Source organism: Elaeis guineensis, chromosome 10, assembly GCF_000442705.2.
Source record: "Elaeis guineensis isolate ETL-2024a chromosome 10, EG11, whole genome shotgun sequence".
Classification (NCBI taxonomy): Eukaryota; Viridiplantae; Streptophyta; class Magnoliopsida; order Arecales; family Arecaceae; genus Elaeis; species Elaeis guineensis.
This window is the reverse complement of record NC_026002.2, coordinates 15,993,323-16,013,546: the sequence shown is the minus strand read 5'-3', so window position 1 is coordinate 16,013,546 and position 20,224 is coordinate 15,993,323.

Sequence of the window (20,224 nt, the reverse complement as noted above, 5' to 3'; positions counted from 1 at the left end):
GTGAATTCAGGAATGTCAAATGTGTCACTTATATGACATGTTAAGCCCACTCTCATGCCTAGAAGACCCTTCTTTCCTCCATTTCACCCAACCATGTTGGCCTCCGGGGCCACCTTCAAACCTTTGCTCTTTCTTTTCTCTCTTATCTCTCCATGTGCAACCTAATTATTGTATATAAAGATAATTTCACTGTGGTTAGATTCGAATTAAAGATGTGAATGACTGGACTATGAGTTGGATGTAATAGTCATAAGTCGACCCAACTCGAAATGCAGCATATTCTCTAAAATTTTTGACCAATCTATACTTCAAAAGCAAAGCTCCCAATCTAACCCAATTTATACACCAGTTGAAGCGATCAAGTCAGGTCCAAGTTATATTGTGAGTTAGAGATCAGGTTTGGCTCAGTTTAGAGATTTTTCACAATCAAAATCATCATTTTGCTGATGATAATCCACTGACCAATGTTTCAAATGCATTGATTTTGCCGAAAGATTCCAACTAACTTGTTTGGAGCCCAATCCATGATTAATTATATAAATGAAGTGAGACGAGGCAAACCAATTTTTGCAAGCAAATTGGGTTTAAAATTTCAAACCCATGATATAAAAATGATTGGACCTTAAGAGTCGTGTTGGACAAACCATGGAGACTGAGACCTTGAAGCAACTCCAAAGAAAGCTTATTTAATTTGAATGGATTGAATGAAATACTTTGATTCTTGGTGGTGGACTATACGTTTAATCAATTATGCCAACGTTTAACAGGTGTTGAAGGTGGGGGCTAACATTATGGTTTTCTTGGACAAATTTTGGTCATCCTTTCAGAAATGTTTAACATGTTTTTGGTCTTTTTTATAAGAATTGTTTTATATAATTAATTTGGAGGTTAGTTATGAAATTGATGGGTAAATTATTTTTGCCTTTAATTAGCCCATCTGTGATGGCCCAGCCCATGTAAGAATCCCAGCCCACCAAAGCCCAAAACAAAAAAAAAAAAAAGAAAAAGAAAACAGGCTTCTTCCTCCTCTCGCCGGCTCCCAATCGGAGTCAGAAAGAGCTCCCTCCGGCCCTATTTAAGGAGGAGAACCCTCCTCTCTCTTTTCCACCAAAGATTTTAAGCCCAGTCGGCGGCAATCGCCGAAAAATCCACCGCAGAAGATCGACCTGTACCTGTCCAATTGCTCACCGGAAAAGTCTCGCCGGCGTCGGAGGTAAGCCTCCTCCCCTTCCTCTCTTCTCCCCCTTCCTTTCCGTATCAGTATGCATGTTCACCGGCGACCAGAGTCGTCAGATTTTCATGAAAAAGGGGTTCGATTTCTTTTGATTTTTTTGGGTGCCGGTGGTCGTCGTCGGCCATCGGTATGGGCTCATTCGGGCGGCGAGTCGCCCCCCCTCCTGCCGACGGTCGCCCCACGCCGGCTGCGCCGCCGGTCGGAACTCCAAGGAGGGGACTTGTTGGTCCCCTATTTCGGCCAGGGAAGAGCCCGAAGAAGAAAGAAGAAGAAGGAAAAGAAAAGAAAAAGAAAAGAAAAGGAAGGAAAAGAAGGAAGAAAAAGAAAAAGAAAAGAAGGAAAAAAAAAAAGAAAAAAAAAAGAGAAAAAGAAGAAAAAAAATAATATAATAATAATATAATAATAATAAATAGGATTTTTTCTCCTCTCTTTTTCGTGAAGAAAAAAAAGAAGAAAAAAAAATAAATAAATAATGAGATAAATAATAAAATATGAGAAAGAGAGTTTCTCTCTCTTTCCTCTCTCTTTTCAGCCTAAACTAGTATTTTCTCTCTCTAGAATTGAACTTTCTCTCTCTATTTTCTCTCTCTAGAATACTCCCTCTAGATTATTTCTCCCTCCTAAGATTTCTAGAATTATGAGAAGAATGATGATGAATTTAAATAATCTTCGTGATGGATTTTTGATCTGTGATCATCGGACGGTATACCGACACCCACTTTGATCAAATTAGATATTTTTAGATTTTAATTTTTATAATTTTATTAAATTATCCACATGATAATTTTAGCATGATTTGATCTGATCGATCGAATTTTTGAATCATATTGTCTGAAGAATTCAAGATGAGTTTTCTCTCTCTAGAATTTTCTCTCTCTAAAATTTTCTCTCTCTAAAGTATTCTCTCTCTTGATTGATTCTCTCTCTAAAAAGGTTAGTGAATAAAAAAAAAATTTTAATAATTCTGATCTGATTCTAATAAAAAATCCTGATCCATGATTGTCGGTCAGCGTACTGGCACCCACTTTGATCAGACCATGAATCTTTAGATTTGATCATCCATGATCCCGATCAAGCCATGACTTGATTTGATCATGTTGATTTCACCACTCGAGATATTGGACCAATCGTAATGTTGATTGTGTCACCTGATCAATTCGAATTGTACCTCATGAATTCTCTCTCCTCTATATGTCTCTCTCTACTTGATTTTATGAAATCGATGAAGAAACCTCGGTCCTATCACTTCGAATCCGATTTGATCTGATAGTCAAACTTCGGATCATTTAAGTCCTAATTAGATTTTGATTAGATAAAATTAGATGATCAGACCCAATCTAAACCGTTGAAATATGGTATTCATATTCTTTCTAATTATTGAAATTGATTCTGTATAGGATTGTGGATGTTTGATCATGGGATATCGCGATATGATCTACGAACAGAATTTTTGGAAGAAGAATTTATAGAATTATGTGGATTTATTGAAATGCGTTCGAGGTAAGTAATATTTAATTTTTTCTAGATTTATCGATAAATTATAATGTATTTTTCTAACATGATTTGTGAAACGATGCATGAATTGGATGAATGGTATTTTGTTATGAAAATATCTTATTTGAAATGTTATGATGAAGCATGATTGAACATATTGATTCCATAATGCATTATATTGATTGATTTCGATACTACATGATTATATGTTTTATTATCGAAATTAGAATATAAAATATGATTTATGAAGAATTTTGATATAAGAAACATTATGAATTGACAACCTGACTATGTAAAGGACCCTACCAATGGGGGCATATACGTTGGTAATTGATTTGTCCTGAGGGTTTACGTCGTCAGAGAGACCAGCGACAGACCGCCAGAGAGACCAGCGGTTTCGAAAGATTTTGCTGCCAGATAATTCGCAGCTCATCGCAAGAAGATATGCGGTGTTATGATCCTGCCACAGAAAAAATATGGTCATAGCTCATGGTTGACGAAAAGAATTTAAGAACGAAAGAAATTGAAATCTGGAAAGAAACTTGAATTTTCGAAAAAGAAATGAATTTGGCATGAATCATGTTGCATAATTGAAATTGATTTCGAATTGATGAACTCTATATACTTATTTTCTATAAATGATTATTTACTTAAATACCTGATGAAATCTGTTGAGAAGTGATCATTGCTTACTGGGCTGTCTAGCTCATTACCTCCTATTTTACTGTTTTTACAGATGTTGAGGAATTAAGATGATACAAGATATAAATGGAAGAGTGATCAGAAGCAGAATCTCTATACTTTTATTTTCGGTTGAAAGTCTTATTGAATTTGGTGTAAGATCTATGAATCATTGTTGAATTTATTAAGATATTAAAGAAAAAATTTAGATCGTTATGTTTTGAATTTAAATTATTGACTAATTATTCTGCTGTTGTTTTAGGATAGCATGATAAGATGCCTTGCATGCTTATGGAAAGAGTTTTCTATGAGTATGCGGCGGTTGCCATGACCCTCGATTCACAATCTCGGATCGGAGACGTGACAATTATAGTGGTATCAGAGCATAAGTGGATAAACTATGAAACATAGAATCAGATATAGAATGGATGTAAGTGGATAGACACCAAGGACATTATAGTGTAGATCTTCGATGATTGTAGTGGGAGAAATATTTATAAATTTTGATTAAACATTGGGATTATGTATGAAAGGATCACAAGAGATTATAACATATAGAATTTGAAATATGATGGATGATCTATTGATCATGATATGATTAGTTAGATCTTGATTGAAAGTAATCACAAAAGGATTGACATAAAATTTTATTGTGCATTATGGTTATTAATTTGATCATTGATTATTCAAGTGAATCGTAAGTTCAAATTCGATGTGAGAATAATACTATGATATTACTTCTAGTTGAGAAGTTGACTATTATTGGCAAGATAAAGATTTGACGATAAAATATTGTTCCAGGATGGACTAAGAAAAATCTTTTATGATGCTTGATTGAAATATTTATTAAAATTGAATTTGGTATGTGGATTATATATAAAGTGGCATAATAGGATGAATGCATATTTGAGGATATTGCAAAGAAACCTATTTCTTTTTTATGAATTCAATTATGAGATTGTAGAATATTCATCGTACTGGAATCTTTAATCATTATCCTTAGATCTAGATAATGGATCTTATTATGTCTCTTGGAGACTACATGATGTGTATGAAATTTCAATTTAAAGATTTCATATCTAAGTTGACCAAGAGATTTTCTAATATTATTGTTGAGGTTGTTAATGAAAAATTGATATCTTTAGATTAAGATAAAAGATCTGATTTATATTTATTTCAGATTAAGGGATCCATGTGAATTTATAATTTAAAAATTTTAGATTTAAGAATTGATATGGAGTTCCTTTGCTTTTGTTGACGAAGTCTCTAAATTGAATCTACTATTAAATGGAGATTTGATTTTTGAAGCTTGTATGATTGTTATGAAAGGATACTTGATAGATATTGAAGATCCTGATGATAAAAATTTTAGAAAAAAAAATAATGATTTGAAATTCTTATATATTCTGATTATGTCCAAATTTGATGGAGCATCGAAGGATTTTTTTCATTGATTTGACTTATAAGGATTTTTGGTTTGAAAATTATCGAATTGAATTGATATGAGAATTAAGATTTGATTCATATTGATTATAGTAAATCTATATGATGGTTCAAATATGATATTGGACTCAAGGGTTAATCAAGATTATTGTATACCAGTAAAAGTATGAATGAGAATCGAAAGTTAATCTTTGGCTTCAATTGTAATTTAAAATTTTAGATTTTTTCTATTGATAAAATAAAAAAATAATTTGATCAAACTTTTTTTTTTGTGAACCTAAGAAATTTTGATTGGTAGATCAGAGTGCGCAGCGGAAGCATGGTAATCTAGATTACTTTGAGTAAGTCAGGAATGTTGACCCTTTGAGTTAAAGAATTATGATAGATGATATGGTTTGATACAAAAAATTTATTGATATTAGAAAGAATAATATTTTAAAAATTTTGAATTATTTTAGATATCCTAATGTGATTTTTAAAAGTGGTGCTTCCACCTACTATGCTACAAAAATAATTAGCATCCTAATTCTAGGATGAGTGGATTTTTGATTTTTGATTTTAGATTTAGAATATTTAGAGATAAATTTTTTCTATCCTAGAATTAAATTTTATAATTCTCTATTTATTAAAAAAAATTGAGATTATTTATCGAATAATGATTTTGATCTTAGATTATTATACTCAAATATTTATCCTCAGAGTATAATAAAATTTGAAGTTTGGATTCTTTTGATTATTATTATTTCTCTGACTAAATGAAAAAGATTGAGGTTATCTATTGATATTGATGATTGTTCTATAAAAAATGGATTGAAATTATTTATAATTTAATTTGATAATAAATCGATTAATTAAGAGTTGTTAATGTTTAGATAAAAAAAATTGATATACTTACTTAGAATAGAGACATTGATTTTGATTATAAGAAAAATATAGTTTTGATTTAGATCAATTTTTGAGTTATTGATTTTTATTATGGAATGACTTAATGATAAAATTTGCTTCAAGAATTAGAATATTTAAGAGTTTGAGGGTTTGAGTAAGAAAATTTTGATGACTAGAAATAGTGATATTGATTCAATCAACAATGGTGATATTGATCTTTATGAAATGACTTAATGATGAAGTTATATCAAGAATTAAAATATCAAAAATTCGAGAATGAGATTGAAATGATAAATCTTCAACTTTTGAAAGTACGAATAAGAGAAAATATTTTTGAATTTTGATTGATTAAGATGTCATAGTATAATTTACGAAAGTATGTTTTCCTATCTTATGATAGGTTGAAATTAAGAGTGGTTAATATTTTGAAATAAATAAAAAAAATATGAATGATGATGATAAATGAAGTTCTTATGCAAGAATAGAGACATTGACCTTCTTCTATTCACAGGAGATAGATTTGATTTTAATTTGAGTCATGAGATATTGAACATTAATTTTTATAAGAAATGAGATCATAATTTCAAAATCTTGAAACATTGAAAATCTTTGAGATGTTTATTTTGATAAATAAGAAAAATGAATGGTTTCATTTCAGATCGATAATTGATGTACCGATTTTTTTCTTATGAAATGATTTAAGAATGAATTTAAATCAAGAATTAGAATATTGAAATATTTATGGATGAGATTCAAGTAGGAAACTATGAAGACTCAAGCAAAAAAAATTTCGAGGACGAAATTTTTTTTAGAGAAGAAGAATGTGATGGCCCAGCCCATGTAAGAATCCCAGCCCACCAAAGCCCAAAATGAAAAAAAAAAGAAAAAAAAATAGGGGAGAAGACTCCCTTTGGGAGTCTTCTTCCTCCTCCGTCCGCTCCCAATCGGAGTCGGAAAGAGCTCCCTCCGGCCCTATTTAAGGAGGAGAACCCTCCTCTCTCCCTTCCATCAAAGATCTTAAGCCCAGTCGACGGCAATCGTCGAAAAATCCACCGCGGAAGACCGACCTGTGCCCGTCCAATTGCTCGTCGGAAAAGTCTCGCCGGCGTCGGAGGTAAGCCTCCTCCCCTTTCCTTCCTATGTCAGTATGCATGTTCACCGACGACCAAAGTCGTCAGATTTTCATGAAAAAGGGGTTCGATTTCTTTTGATTTTTTTTGGGTGCCGGTGGTCGTCGCCGGCCACCGGTATGGGCTCATTCGGGTGGTGAGTCGCCCTCCCTCCTGCCGACGGCCGCCCCACGCCGGCTGCGCCGTCGGTCGAAACTCCAAGGAGGGGACTTGCCGGTCTCCTGTTTTGGCCAGGGAAGAGTCCGAAGAAGAAAGAAGAAGAAGAAGGAAAAGAAAAGAAAAAGAAAAGAAAAAGAAGGAAAAGAAGGAAGAAAAAGAAAAAGAAAAGAAGAAGAAGGAAAAGAAAAGAAGAAGAAAAGAAAAAGAAGGAAAAGAAAAAAAAAAGAAAAAGAAAAAAAAAGAGAAAAAGAAGAAGAAAAATAATATAATAATAATAAACAAGATTTTCTCTCCTCTCTTTTCCGTGAAGAAAAAAAAGAAGAAAGAAAAAATAAATAAATAAATAAATAAATAATGAGATAAATAATAAAATATGAGAAAGAGAGTTTCTCTCTCTTTCCTCTCTCTTCAGCCTGAACTAGTATTTTCTCTCTCTAGAATTGGACTTTCTCTCTCTATTTTCTCTCTCTAGAATCCTTCCTCTAGATTATTTCTCTCTCTTAAGATTTCTAGAATTATGAGAAGAATGATGATGAATTTAAATGATCTTCGTGACAGATTTTTGATCTGTGATCGTCGGACGGTACACCGACACCCACTTTGATCAAATTAGATATTTTTAGATTTTAATTTCTATAATTTTATTAAATTATTCACATGATAATTTCAGCATGATTTGATCTGATCGATCAGATTTGTTGAATCATATTGTCTGAAGAATTCAAGATTAATTTTCTCTCTAAAATTTTCTCTCTCTAGAATTTTCTCTCTCTAAAATATTCTCTCTCTTGATTGATTCTCTCTCTAAAAAGGTTAGTGAATAAAAAAATTTTTTTTAATAATTCTGATCTGATTCTAATGAAGAACCCTGATCCATGATTGTCGGACAGCGTACTGGCGCCCACTTTGATCAGACCATGAATCTTTAGATTTGATCATCCATGATCCCAATCTAGCCATGACTTGATTTGATCATATTGATTTCACCACTCGAGATATTGGACCAATCGTAATGTTGGATTGTGTTACCTGATCAATTCGAATTGTACCTCATGAATTCTCTCTCCTCTAATTGTCTCTCTCTACTTGATTTTATGAAATTGATGAAGAAACTCGGTCCTATCACTTCGACTCCGATTTGATCTGATAGTCAAACTTTGGATCATTTAGGTCCTAATTAAATTTTGATTAGATAAAATTAGATGATCGGACCCAATCTAAATCGTTGAAATATGGTATTCGTATTCTTTCTAATTATTGAAATTGATTCTGTATAGGATTGTGGATGTTTGATCATGGGATATCGCGATATGATCTACGAACAGAATTTTTGGAAGAAGAATTTATAAAATTATGTAGATTTATTAGAATGCGTTCGAGGTAAGTAATATTTTATTTTTTTAGATTTATCGATAAATTATAATGTATTTTTCTGACATGATTTGTGAGACGATGCATGAATTGGATGAATGGTATTTTGTTATGAAAATATCTTATTTGAAATGTTATGATGAAGCATGATTGAACATATTGATTCCATAATGCATTATAATGATTGATTTCGATACTACATGATTATATGTTTTATTATCGAAATTAGAATATGAAATATAATTTATGAAGAATTTTGATATAAGAAACATTATGAATTGACAACCTGACTATGTAAAGGACCCTGTCAATGGGGGTATATACGTTGGCAATTGATTTATCCTGAGGATTTATGTCGTCAGAGAGACCAGCGACAGACCGCCAGAGAGACCAGCGGTTCCGAAGGACTTTGCTACCAGATGATTCGCAGCTCACCGCAAGAAGATACGCGGTGTTATGACCCTGCCACAGAAAAAATGTGGTCATAACTCATGGTTGACGAAAAGAATTTAAGAACGAAAGAAATTGAAATCTGGAAAGAAACTTAAATTTTCGAAAAAGAAATGAATTTGGCATGAATCATGTTGCATAATTGAAATTGATTTCGAATTGATGAACTCTATATACTTATTTTCTATAAATAATTATTTACTTAAATGCCTGATAAAATCTGTTGAGAAGTGATCATTGCTTACTGGGCTGTCTAGCTCATTACCTCCTATTTTACTGTTTTTACAGATGTTAAGGAATTAAGATGATACAAGATATGAATGGAAGAGTAATCAGAAGCAGAATCTCTATACTTTTATTTTCGGTTGAAAGTCTTATTGAATTTGGTATAAGGCCTATGAATTATTGTTGAATTTATTAAGATATTAAAGAAAAAATTTAGATCGTTATGTTTTGGATTTAAATTATTGACTAATTATTCCGCTGTTGTTTTAGGATAGCATGATAAGATGCCTTGCATGCTTATGGAAAGAGTTTTCTATGAGTATGCGGCGGTTGCCATGACCCTCGATTCACAATCTCAGATCGGAAGCGTGACACCATCAATAGCCTTTATTTTATTGGTTACTATGATTTATCATAAAATTAATAATGGGGCCAAATATTATACAATTAATGAGAGAATTGTTTCAACCATTGGATGTATCAAATGACGTTCTATTATAACCATCTAGGTGCAACAACTAATGCTACCAAAAGAATTCTGTTTTATTTTGCTACAATGAGAACAAGAAAGTTAATGCCATGCCCCGAATCCAACATCCAGATCAGATACGTGATGGCCGCATACTCCTTAGAACAAGTCCTAAAGAATATGCAAGACCAAAATAAATCATTACAATCTTAACCTCCATAATAATTAATTTCAATAATAATTCATAAAATCTTGCATAATTACAAATTAAATTTTTTCAATCCTCTGATCAGATACTATGACACTCTATCTATACATCTGCTCACCCGTAATCTAAACCATAGCCAATCATGAGCATCCTGTATCTCTGAGAAGAAAAAGAAAGATGAAGGGGTGTGAGCTTTACAGCTCAATAAGAATTCTCATATCACACTGATATAGTAATATAATCTGAAAATAAGGATAAAAATAAAATATAAAATTCGATGTTCAATATCTAGAATAATGCAAGCATCCATAAATTTTTTGTCTTGTTAAAATAGATGCATTATCATATGTTAACAGGTGAAATATTTTTGTTCAACAATTATTTCATGTCTTATCTTTCATTTCTCTTTTCATAATCACATGATTTTTAACATTTTCTTTCTGGCTCTGGACTAACCAAGTCTATACCTCAGTCATCATCCGAATCAACTTCCACTTAAAAAGCCTTTCAAGGCTGTCCCAAGATGAGCTTCTGACCGGCTGTCCCACGTATGAAAGCCCGTGAGAGGCTGTCCCAGGCATAAGCTCCGGGTGGGCTATCCCAGGCATGAGCTCCTGGCCGGCTGATCCATCTGTAAGCCAGTGGGGGCCGTCCCAAGCATAAGATCCTGACGGACTGTCCCAGGCATAAACTCTAGCCTGACTGTTCCACATGACAAGGCTAGTCTATGCCATATATCTTTTTCTTTTTATTTAATCATTATGTGTTGGTTTTATCAAATCAATTCCAACTTGCATTATGATCAATTTAGATATGTCATATATATATAATCATGCCATCAATCTCTGATACATATATATTGACATAATATACTCATGCTCAAATCAAATAATAGTATCTCAGATATAATAAATTCATCGATCTCAAATCCAACGATGCAAAACCAATGATGCAAGATCAACAGTAAAATAACATATATAATAGTGATCATGTACATAGATTCTTACATTTACCGATGACTAATCCAAATACAGAAATCAATGTTCTTCTTTAATTTATGAATTTCTCTAACAAAATATTTCACTTGACATCTTATGCAGACAATCATATCTCTTCATGATCCTAATCAAATATAAAATCATATATGGAGAAAATTATCGATAATCGATTTTAATAACACAAATCCAGAATTTCTCCTAGGATTATCCAAAATTAAGATTCGTCTAAGTATCTAGACCCTTCATTAGTCCATAAGACTTCTAAAGAGAGAAAATTCATGAAGAGAGAGAAAATTTTTATATCTTTCAGACGAGGCAATCATGGTCGGGATCATCAAAGGTCCTATCAGGGTGACTCAATATGAATCAATTGTTATAAATTTTGAATAAGATCAGGCTGGGATCAGATCTACTGTATAAATTTCGGAGCAATCTCAGATCATTTTATTTTCATCTCAAGTTTATCCTAGGATCTGTGATGCAATCAAAGAGAAAGAGAAAGACTCTAGAGAGATAAAATCCATAAAGAGAGAGAAAGATCTAGAGAGAGAATTTAAAGAGAGAAGATGGAGAGAGAAGGTAGAGAGAGGAGAGAGAGAAGGTAGAGAGAAAGGAGAGAGAGAAGAGAGAGCAAATTCTTTCTTTCTTTTTTTTTTCTATTTTTCTTTTTCTCTTTCTCTTTTTCTTTTCCTTTTTTTTCTTTTTCTTATTCTTTTTCCTTTTCTTTTCTTCTTTTTCTTTCTTTTCTTCTTTCTCTTCCCGATCGAACGGAGGACGGACTGAGGGGGTTTGGTGGCTCAGCTTCGATGAAGGGTGGCGGCATGACCGGATATCCGGCAACAAGTGGAGGCGGAGGTGGAGCAAGGGATGGCCGGTGCTAAGGTTCGGCCTGCGAGAAACCAAAAAGAGATAAAAAAAATAGAGGACCGCCACTTTTTTTTTGTTTTTCGATCATTGGCCGGTTACCGGCAGCCAATACCTTCAGAAAAGAGAGATAAAGGGATGAGGGTCCTATCCTAGGGATGAGACGCCACAACCGACGGCGTCGGTGGCCGAAAAAGAGAGGAAAGGGCTCGATCGAAACAGAGTAAAACAGGATTCACCCTTTTCATGGATTTTTCGGCGATCCCGAAGGCCGACGAGGGTGCATGCAGCCATGGAAAGGAGGAGAAGGAAGAAAAGAAGGAGGAGAAGGGCTTACCTCAAGCTTCAGTAGCATTGTCAGCTTCAATTTCCGACGAGCACGAGTACGGAAGGTCACGGCTTCAATGGAAGAAATCAAGGAGAAAGGAGAGGGAGGAAGATCGATGGAGGGTCTTAGGGAGGGGGAGGACCTATTTATAGAGAGCCCTAGGATCTCCGGCGGTCCTAGGACTCCTGTTCCAAATGGGACTCGTTGGGAGTCTTCTTCCTGATTTTTTTTCTCTTTTTTTTTTTTTTGTGGGCTTCTCTGATTTTTAGGCCTGGTCCAAAGCCCAAATGGGCCGGGTGTTACAGTTAATTGGTAGAAAGATTTGAATCAAAGTAATTAAGCACTTTGGATTTTCTTATATGCCGTCATCAAATCCAAATTCAGGTTACCTCTTCTGTATCTCTCACTGCGTCTCTTTAATTAGATTTTTTCATGGCCAGATTCAAGTTCTCACCATGTTTAATCCTTATTTTTTCTCATCAAGATGTAACTTGTGTACCTCCAATATTTGAATCCTCCATTCTATTTTGTTAATATTGATTAATCTTTTATTCTAATGGTGATCATTTTTATCTTGCACGATGCGATTGTTATGGTATGGTTGCCCATCATATATTTTTTTATATTTTATTGTATTGATTTACATTTTGATTATTGCAATTTAGGTGTTTATGTGATGCTTTTTGCTTAGTGCAATTTAGCCGTTCTATGACATGGATTTCATTTTCTGAAGGTGATTGCATTTGCTTATTGAAATAACAATTACTTGTATATAGTGTCATCTTTTGAAGTATTCATGATTTTATATAGCTTGTGGTCTATTATGTACAAGTTATATATACCAGATCATCAAGTTATAATTTTTTAATGCGTGTCGTGAAGTTCATTAGGAATTAATTACAGTTTGACTAAATCAGTTGTGATATTATACATACCAAATCTTTTGGAACCTTTCCAAGTTTGGGCATACTTGATTCAGTTTTATGTGTTTTCATACTGGGCACTTTATCAATTCAATTCTTCTATATTTATACAAAGCAGAAGAATACGTTAATTTTGAGTAAAAGTAGATAAACAACATTTTTTTTCTATTTCACATCACCCCAAGGGATAAATAAATAATAAAATCTCAGCATTCGTAATTTTTTATACCTTTTAAGATAACTAATATTACCAAGCATGATAACTGTTGCGGCCAATCGCCTCGTCGCCCGATCGTCGGGGAGCGTGCACCTGCAAAAGGAAGTCCGCACTGACCGGAGGCGGCTCCGGTCGGGGACCCTCCGACGGTCAAGTCAGAGAGGTGACTGGGCAACAGTGAAATGCAGACAGAGAGCTCTGAGAAAGAGAGAGTGAGGGGGAGGAGCGAGCCTGCGTATGTGAGAGAGACGGGCGGATCGATCCCTTGCACTGTTGCCTTCCTCGATTTATATAGTGGAGCACGGTATGGCGCCGTCATTAATGGCGCGGACAAGTGAGGAACTGTCAACTCACTGTGGACTGTCAGAGTCGCCGTGAAAGTGTCACGTCGCCGTGCGGCTGTCAAATCACTAGGGTTGACAATGCCCTCGGCGGGACAATGTCCCTAGATAGCCGTGCCGCATGCGGCTGTCAGGACTGACAAGCTCTGACGGCTGTACGGCGATCGGAGGAGTCGACCGACCCTAGGTCGGTGGCCAGCTGAGTGGCGTCGGGGCCCTCCGTTGGTCGGCGAGTGAGTCGGCCATCAGACTTCCTGGTCGGTCGGCTAGTCGGTCGGTCGGAGTCGTCCGTCGGGGTCGGTCAGTCGGTCGGTCGGCCGTCGGAGTCGGCCAGTCGGTCGGTCGGCCATCGGAGTCGGCCAGTCGGTCGGTCGGCCGTCGGAGTCGTCCGTCGGGGTCGGCCAGTCGGTCGGTTGGCCGTCGGAGTCGGCCAGTCGGTCGGTCGGCCAGTCGGAGTCGTCCGTCGGGGTCGGCCAGTCGGTCGGTCGGCCAGTCAGAGTCGTCCGTCGGGGTCGGCCAGTCGGTCGGTCGGCCGTCGGAGTCGGCCAGTCGGTCGGTCGGCCAGTCGGCCCCTTCGACCGTAAGTCGGTCGGTGGGTATTCTCCAACAGTTGCCCCCCTCCACTCCTGAGCCCGATGTCGTGTTGGCTCGCGTGAACACGTGGGCGACGACTTCGGACGAAAGGAGTGGTTTTCCGCCTTTTCTTGCCCCGACTCTGGCGATCACATCAGCGAACGATCCAATATCGGTCGTCCCGACTGTAGGTCGAGCATGCACGTCGGATCGGAGGTCGGCCAACCTTCGAACGTTGCTCGTCGACACGATCATTCTGCAGAATCTGATAGTCGAGTAGCATCCGACGTATTCGGATAGGATAACGATGGCAAGTCGAATATCCATTGTCCAGCCCTTGGTCGGACGTATGCATCGGGATGTATGATAAACGGTGGCAAGCCGAATATCCTTCGATCGGTCGTGACCAGATCGGTATGTCGCGAATACGACTGCGGTCGTCTTGGCATTTTGCCTTTCTTAGTCGAAGCTAAGTCGGCAAGTTAGCCAGCCGCATTAGTCGAAGCCCTTTGCCTTCAGAGGCCGAGGCCGTCGATTTCGGCGATCGACGATCGAGCCGTTGATTCGACGATCGACGATCGGCCATGCTGGTCGGGGCCTTTTGCCTTCAGAGGCTGAGGCCGTCGATTTCGGCGATCGGTGGTCGAGCCGTTGATTCGGCAATCGACGATCGGCCATGTTGGTCGGAGCCTTTTGCCTTCAGAGGCCGAGGCCGTCGGTTCGGTGATCGGTGATCGAGCCGTTGATTCGGCGATCGACAATCGGCCATGTTGGTCGGAGCCTTTTGCCTTCAGAGGCCGAGGCCGTCGGTTCGGCGATCGGTGATCGAGCCGTTGATTCGGCGATCGACGATTGGCCATGTTGGTTGGAGCCTTTTGCCTTCAGAGGCCGAGGCCGTCGGTTCGGCGATCGGTGATCGAGCCGTTGATTCGGCGATCGACGATCGGCCGTGTTGGTCGAAGCCTTTTTGCCTTCAAAGGCCGAGGCCGTCGATTTCGGCGATCGATGATCGAGCCGTTGATTCGGCGATCGACGATCGACCGTGTTGGTCGGAGCCTTTTTGCCTTCAAAGGCGAGGCCGTCGGTTCGGCGATCAGTGATCGAGCCGTTGATTCGGCGATCGACGATCGGCCATGTTGGTCGGAGCCTTTTGCCTTCAGAGGCCGAGGCCGTCGATTTCGGCGATCGATGATCGAGCCGTTGATTCGGCGATCGACGATCGGCCATGTTGGTTGGAGCCTTTTGCCTTCAGAGGCCGAGGCCGTCGGTTCGGCGATCGGTGATCGAGCCGTTGATTCGGCGATCGACGATCGACCGTGTTGGTCGAAGCCTTTTGCCTTCAAAGGCCGAGGCCGTCGATTTCGGCGATCGATGATCGAGCCGTTGATTCGGCGATCGACGATCGACCGTGTTGGTCGGAGCCTTTTTGCCTTCAAAGGCCGAGGCCGTCGGTTCGGCGATCAGTGATCGAGCCGTTGATTCGGCGATCGACGATCGGCCATGTTGGTCGGAGCCTTTTGCCTTCAGAGGCCGAGGCCGTCGATTTCGGCGATCGATGATCGAGCCGTTGATTCGACGATCGACGATCGGCCATGTTGGTCGGAGCCTTTTGCCTTCAGAGGCCGAGGCCGTCGGTTCGGCGATCGGTGATCGAGCCATTGATTCGGCGATCGACGATCGGCCATGTTGGTCGGAGCCTTTTGCCTTCAGAGGCCGAGGCTGTCGGTTCGGCGATCAGTGATCGAGCCGTTGATTCGGCGATCGACGATCGGCCATGTTGGTTGGAGCCTTTTGCCTTCAGAGGCCGAGGCCGTCGATTTCGGCGATCGATGATCGAGCCGTTGATTCGACGATCGACGATCGGCCATGTTGGTCGGAGCCTTTTGCCTTCAGAGGCCGAGGCCGTCGGTTCGGCGATCGGTGATCGAGCCGTTGATTCGGCGATCGACGATCGGCCATGTTGGTTGGAGCCTTTTGCCTTCAGAGGCCGAGGCCGTCGGTTCGGCGATCGGTGATCGAGCCGTTGATTCGGCGATCGACGATCGACCGTGTTGGTCGAAGCCTTTTGCCTTCAAAGGCCGAGGCCGTCGATTTCGGCGATCGATGATCGAGCCGTTGATTCGGCGATCGACGATCGACCGTGTTGGTCGGAGCCTTTTTGCCTTCAAAGGCCGAGGCCGTCGGTTCGGCGATCAGTGATCGAGCCGTTGATTCGGCGATCGACGATCGGCCATGTTGGTCGGAGCCTTTTGCCTTCAGAGGCCGAGGCCGTCGTAGATTCTTCGCTCCTTCGATCTCTATCGGGATCTGCGCACGAGGAGCGGGGAGAGGGGTGTAGGAGTCATACCTGCGATGCGTCGGTCTCGGACTCCATCATCAGGGTGACTTTTGGATTCGTCGGGGTGGCGAGACCCGACTATCGGTCGGGAGCCTGCTTGGTTCGGCGGGTTCCCGACCTTTCTTCCATTTTTCTTTTCGGCCCGTGCCTTAAGTCAGGCGCCGGTCGGAAGCTCCTTCGTCCGCGCGCATGTACTTGTACGCGCGCTCCAGCAGTTCGGCGTATGTCCGGGGGAGGGTCTTGTCCAGAGAGTAGGTGAATCGGGACGCCCTCAGGCCCCGCTTCATGGCTGAGACAGCCATGTCTTCGTTGAGGTCCCGGACCTCAAGCGTGGCCGCGTTGAATCGCGTCACGAAGTATCGTAGAGTCTCATTTTCTCTCTGCTTGAGGGAGAAAAGATTGTCCGACGCTCGCGGCGGCTTTCGGCTGGTGCTGAAATGGGCCACGATCGAGTGCTCGAGCTGTCCGAAGGAATGGATACTTCCCGATCGGAGACCGGAGTACCAGGCCCTGGCAGCCTTGCGGAGTGTGGCGGGGAAGCCGATGCAAAAAAGAGCGTCGGTTGCCCCATGGATCGTCATGAGAGCTTTGTAGCTTTCCAGATGGTCGATTGGGTCGGTGGAGCCGTCGTAAGACTCCACGTGCGGCATCTTAAACCGACTGGGGATCGGTTCGTCGAGGATCAGTCGGGAGAGAGGTTGGGCGGTCTGGAAGTCGACGTCGTTCGAAGACTTCTGGGCGTCCATCTGCAACTGGGCGAGTCGGCGGTCGATTTCCTCAAACCGTCGCTCGTAGTCGTCCGCTCGTCGATGCTGGGAGACCCCAGGAGTGGAGTCTCTGGAAGATTCTGAAAGAGAGGCCGACGGTGTGCGCGGCCGTTTCTCCTTCCTTGCCCGTTCCAACGGGGAAGGGGAGGGCCGCTGGGACCGTCGGTCGTCGCGCCATGGTCGTCTCTCCTCTTCTCCATGGGAGTGCTGTTGGGGGCGCTTGCATGGAGGCGACAAGGATCGGCGCGGTCGTCGGCGGCTGCTCCTGGAAGGCATAGGTCGGGCCGCCGGTTGCTGCTGGAGGCTCTTGACTGCGTCGGTCAGTACGGTCATCTGCCGTACGATGGCCGCAATCTGGGCCTCCGTGGTCACTGCAAGGCACGGAGAGCTAGGCTCCGCCGCCGGTGGTGGTGGAGAGGCCTCTTCCCGGCGGGAAGAGCGCCTGGCCGACCCAGTGACTCTCGATCGTTGAGCTATTGTCCTAGTCATGCTGTCCCCTTCCTGGCGCGCCAATCTGTTGCGGCCAATCGCCTCGTCGCCCGATCGTCGGGGAGCGTGCACCTGCAAAAGGAAGTCCGCACTGACCGGAGGCGGCTCCGGTCGGGGACCCTCCGACGGTCAAGTCAGAGAGGTGACTGGGCAACAGTGAAATGCAGACAGAGAGCTCTGAGAAAGAGAGAGTGAGGGGGAGGAGCGAGCCTGCGTATGTGAGAGAGACGGGCGGATCGATCCCTTGCACTGTTGCCTTCCTCGATTTATATAGTGGAGCACGGTATGGCGCCGTCATTAATGACGCGGACAAGTGAGGAACTGTCAACTCACTGTGGACTGTCAGAGTCGCCGTGAAAGTGTCACGTCGCCGTGCGGCTGTCAAATCACTAGGGTTGACAATGCCCTCGGCGGGACAATGTCCCTAGATAGCCGTGCCGCATGCGGCTGTCAGGACTGACAAGCTCTGACGGCTGTACGGCGATCGGAGGAGTCGACCGACCCTAGGTCGGTGGCCAGCTGAGTGGCGTCGGGCCCTCCGTTGGTCGGCGAGTGAGTCGGCCATCAGACTTCCTGGTCGGTCGGCCAGTCGGTCGGTCGGAGTCGTCCGTCGGGGGTCTGGCCCAGTCGGTCGGTCGGCGGTCGGAGTCGGCCAGTAGTCCCGGTCGGTGTCGGCCATCGGAGTCGGTCGGTCCAGTCGGTCGGTCGGCCGTCGGAGTCGGCCAGTCGGTCGGTCGGCCAGTCGGAGTCGTCGTCTCGTCGTGGTGGCCGTCGGCCAGTCGGTCGGTCGGCCGTCGGAGTCGGCCAGTCGGCGTCGGTCGGCCAGTCGGAGTCGTCCGTCGGGTCGGCCAGTCGGTCGGTCGGCCGTCGGAGTCGGCCGTCGGGGGTCGGCCAGTCGGTCGGTCGCCGTCGGAGTCGGCCAGTCAGAGTCGTCCGTCGGGGTCGGCCAGTCGGTCGGTCGGCCGTCGGAGTCTGCAGTCGGTCGGTCGGCCAGTCGGCCCCTTCGACCGTAAGTCGGTCGGTGGGTATTCCCCAACAATAACATAAGTTAATAATCCAATAACATATACCGACTAAAGAAAATAAAATGAACCGATAAATACAATAGATAAATATAAACATATATAGTAACTATTCATAAATATTGTACATACATTTTACTCATGTAATATAAAAATATTAATAAAAAAAATTCAAAATTATTAAAAACTGGAATTTATTATAATAAATTATATATATTTTTATGTTTATCGTATTTTTGAATCATAAAGATGAATAATTATCAAATAATATATACATTAACATGTAGTTTGATGTGACTCATTGTATGTATAGCAGCCATTAAAAGAGGGATCTATTGAAGTGGTGGCCATCACGAGCTATATAGCTCTCTGCAGTACAAAATATGCATAACATATTTGCTAATTAATTTAGTTATTAATTAGGGTTAGTGGGGTTTGGATTGTGGCAATCCAGGTTAAGCCATGATGCACCATGAGTCATGTTTGACCGGATCATTGAGGCTATGTTCGTTCACTCGAGGAGCTCAGCACCAGGGGGCCCAAAATGATAATAATAATAATAATAAAAAAAGCAGGCGGTCACGGAGAGGGAAAGAAAGTTGGTGGAGACGAGAGACGAGAGACGAAGCGTAAGAAGAGCCCGTGCCTGCTTCTGCTTCGTGAACGACGCGCAACGCTACAGAGCGCGCCTCGGAATCGGAGCGCGCAATGCGCGTGGGGGGAAGCTGCAGCGATCGCATTCTCTCTTCACCGAGCAATGCCGCCGAAGCCATGGTTGCAGGAGGAGGAGGAGGAGGGAGGAGGAAAGAGTGGAGGAGAGCTCAGAGGAGGGAGATTCTTTTAGAGAAGTTTTGGAGGGATTCTAGGGAAGGAAAGGGAGTGGGGAGGAAGGGAAATGAGGAGGTTGGAAAGCACGGAAGAAGAGGATGCAGAGCCCAAAGAAGCAGAAACTAATGTGCATGGACTACAGCAACAAGTGTTTGAGGACTCATGGAGACAATGCTCTTCTTCTTCATTGTCTCCTCCTGCTGCTCTTCCTCCTACTCCTCCTACTACTACTACCATTGCATTGTCCTTTTTTTAAGATCATGCTTGGTGATTTCACTGAATTGTTGGTACGATACACTTCTTACATCTTCTCTTTTACTATTTCTATTTTTCCTCTCAGTTAATGCTACATTGCTTGCTTTTTTTTTTCTCGTGTTGTTTGTTTTGTATTTTTGGTGGGTGCTAAGGAAAAGAAGGTTTTGCTATGTGGTATTGTTTTACTCAGGCTAAAGAAAAGGTTTGGTGGGTGTTGTTTGGCTAAATTTATGAGTTTGCCATGCCAATTACTTGCTCTTTTTGTGTTGATTTTATTTTGTTCTTTTTTGGTAAGTGTGCAGGAAAGAAAAGATTGGTTTGAGTGATCCTTGTTTTAGAAATATATTTTTCCTACTAAGTAATGTATGTTTTCATTTGTCCCTTTGGTTGTTGCTATTTCTTTGATTGATAATACTAGCAAAAAGGCTGCCCCAATGAAGTAGAAAAAGGAATTAACGCTTTTAGATGCTTACTTCTTCTGCATGTGAAATGTTATATGTCAAGTAGGATAGGCTAATGTTTGGCTTAAGTT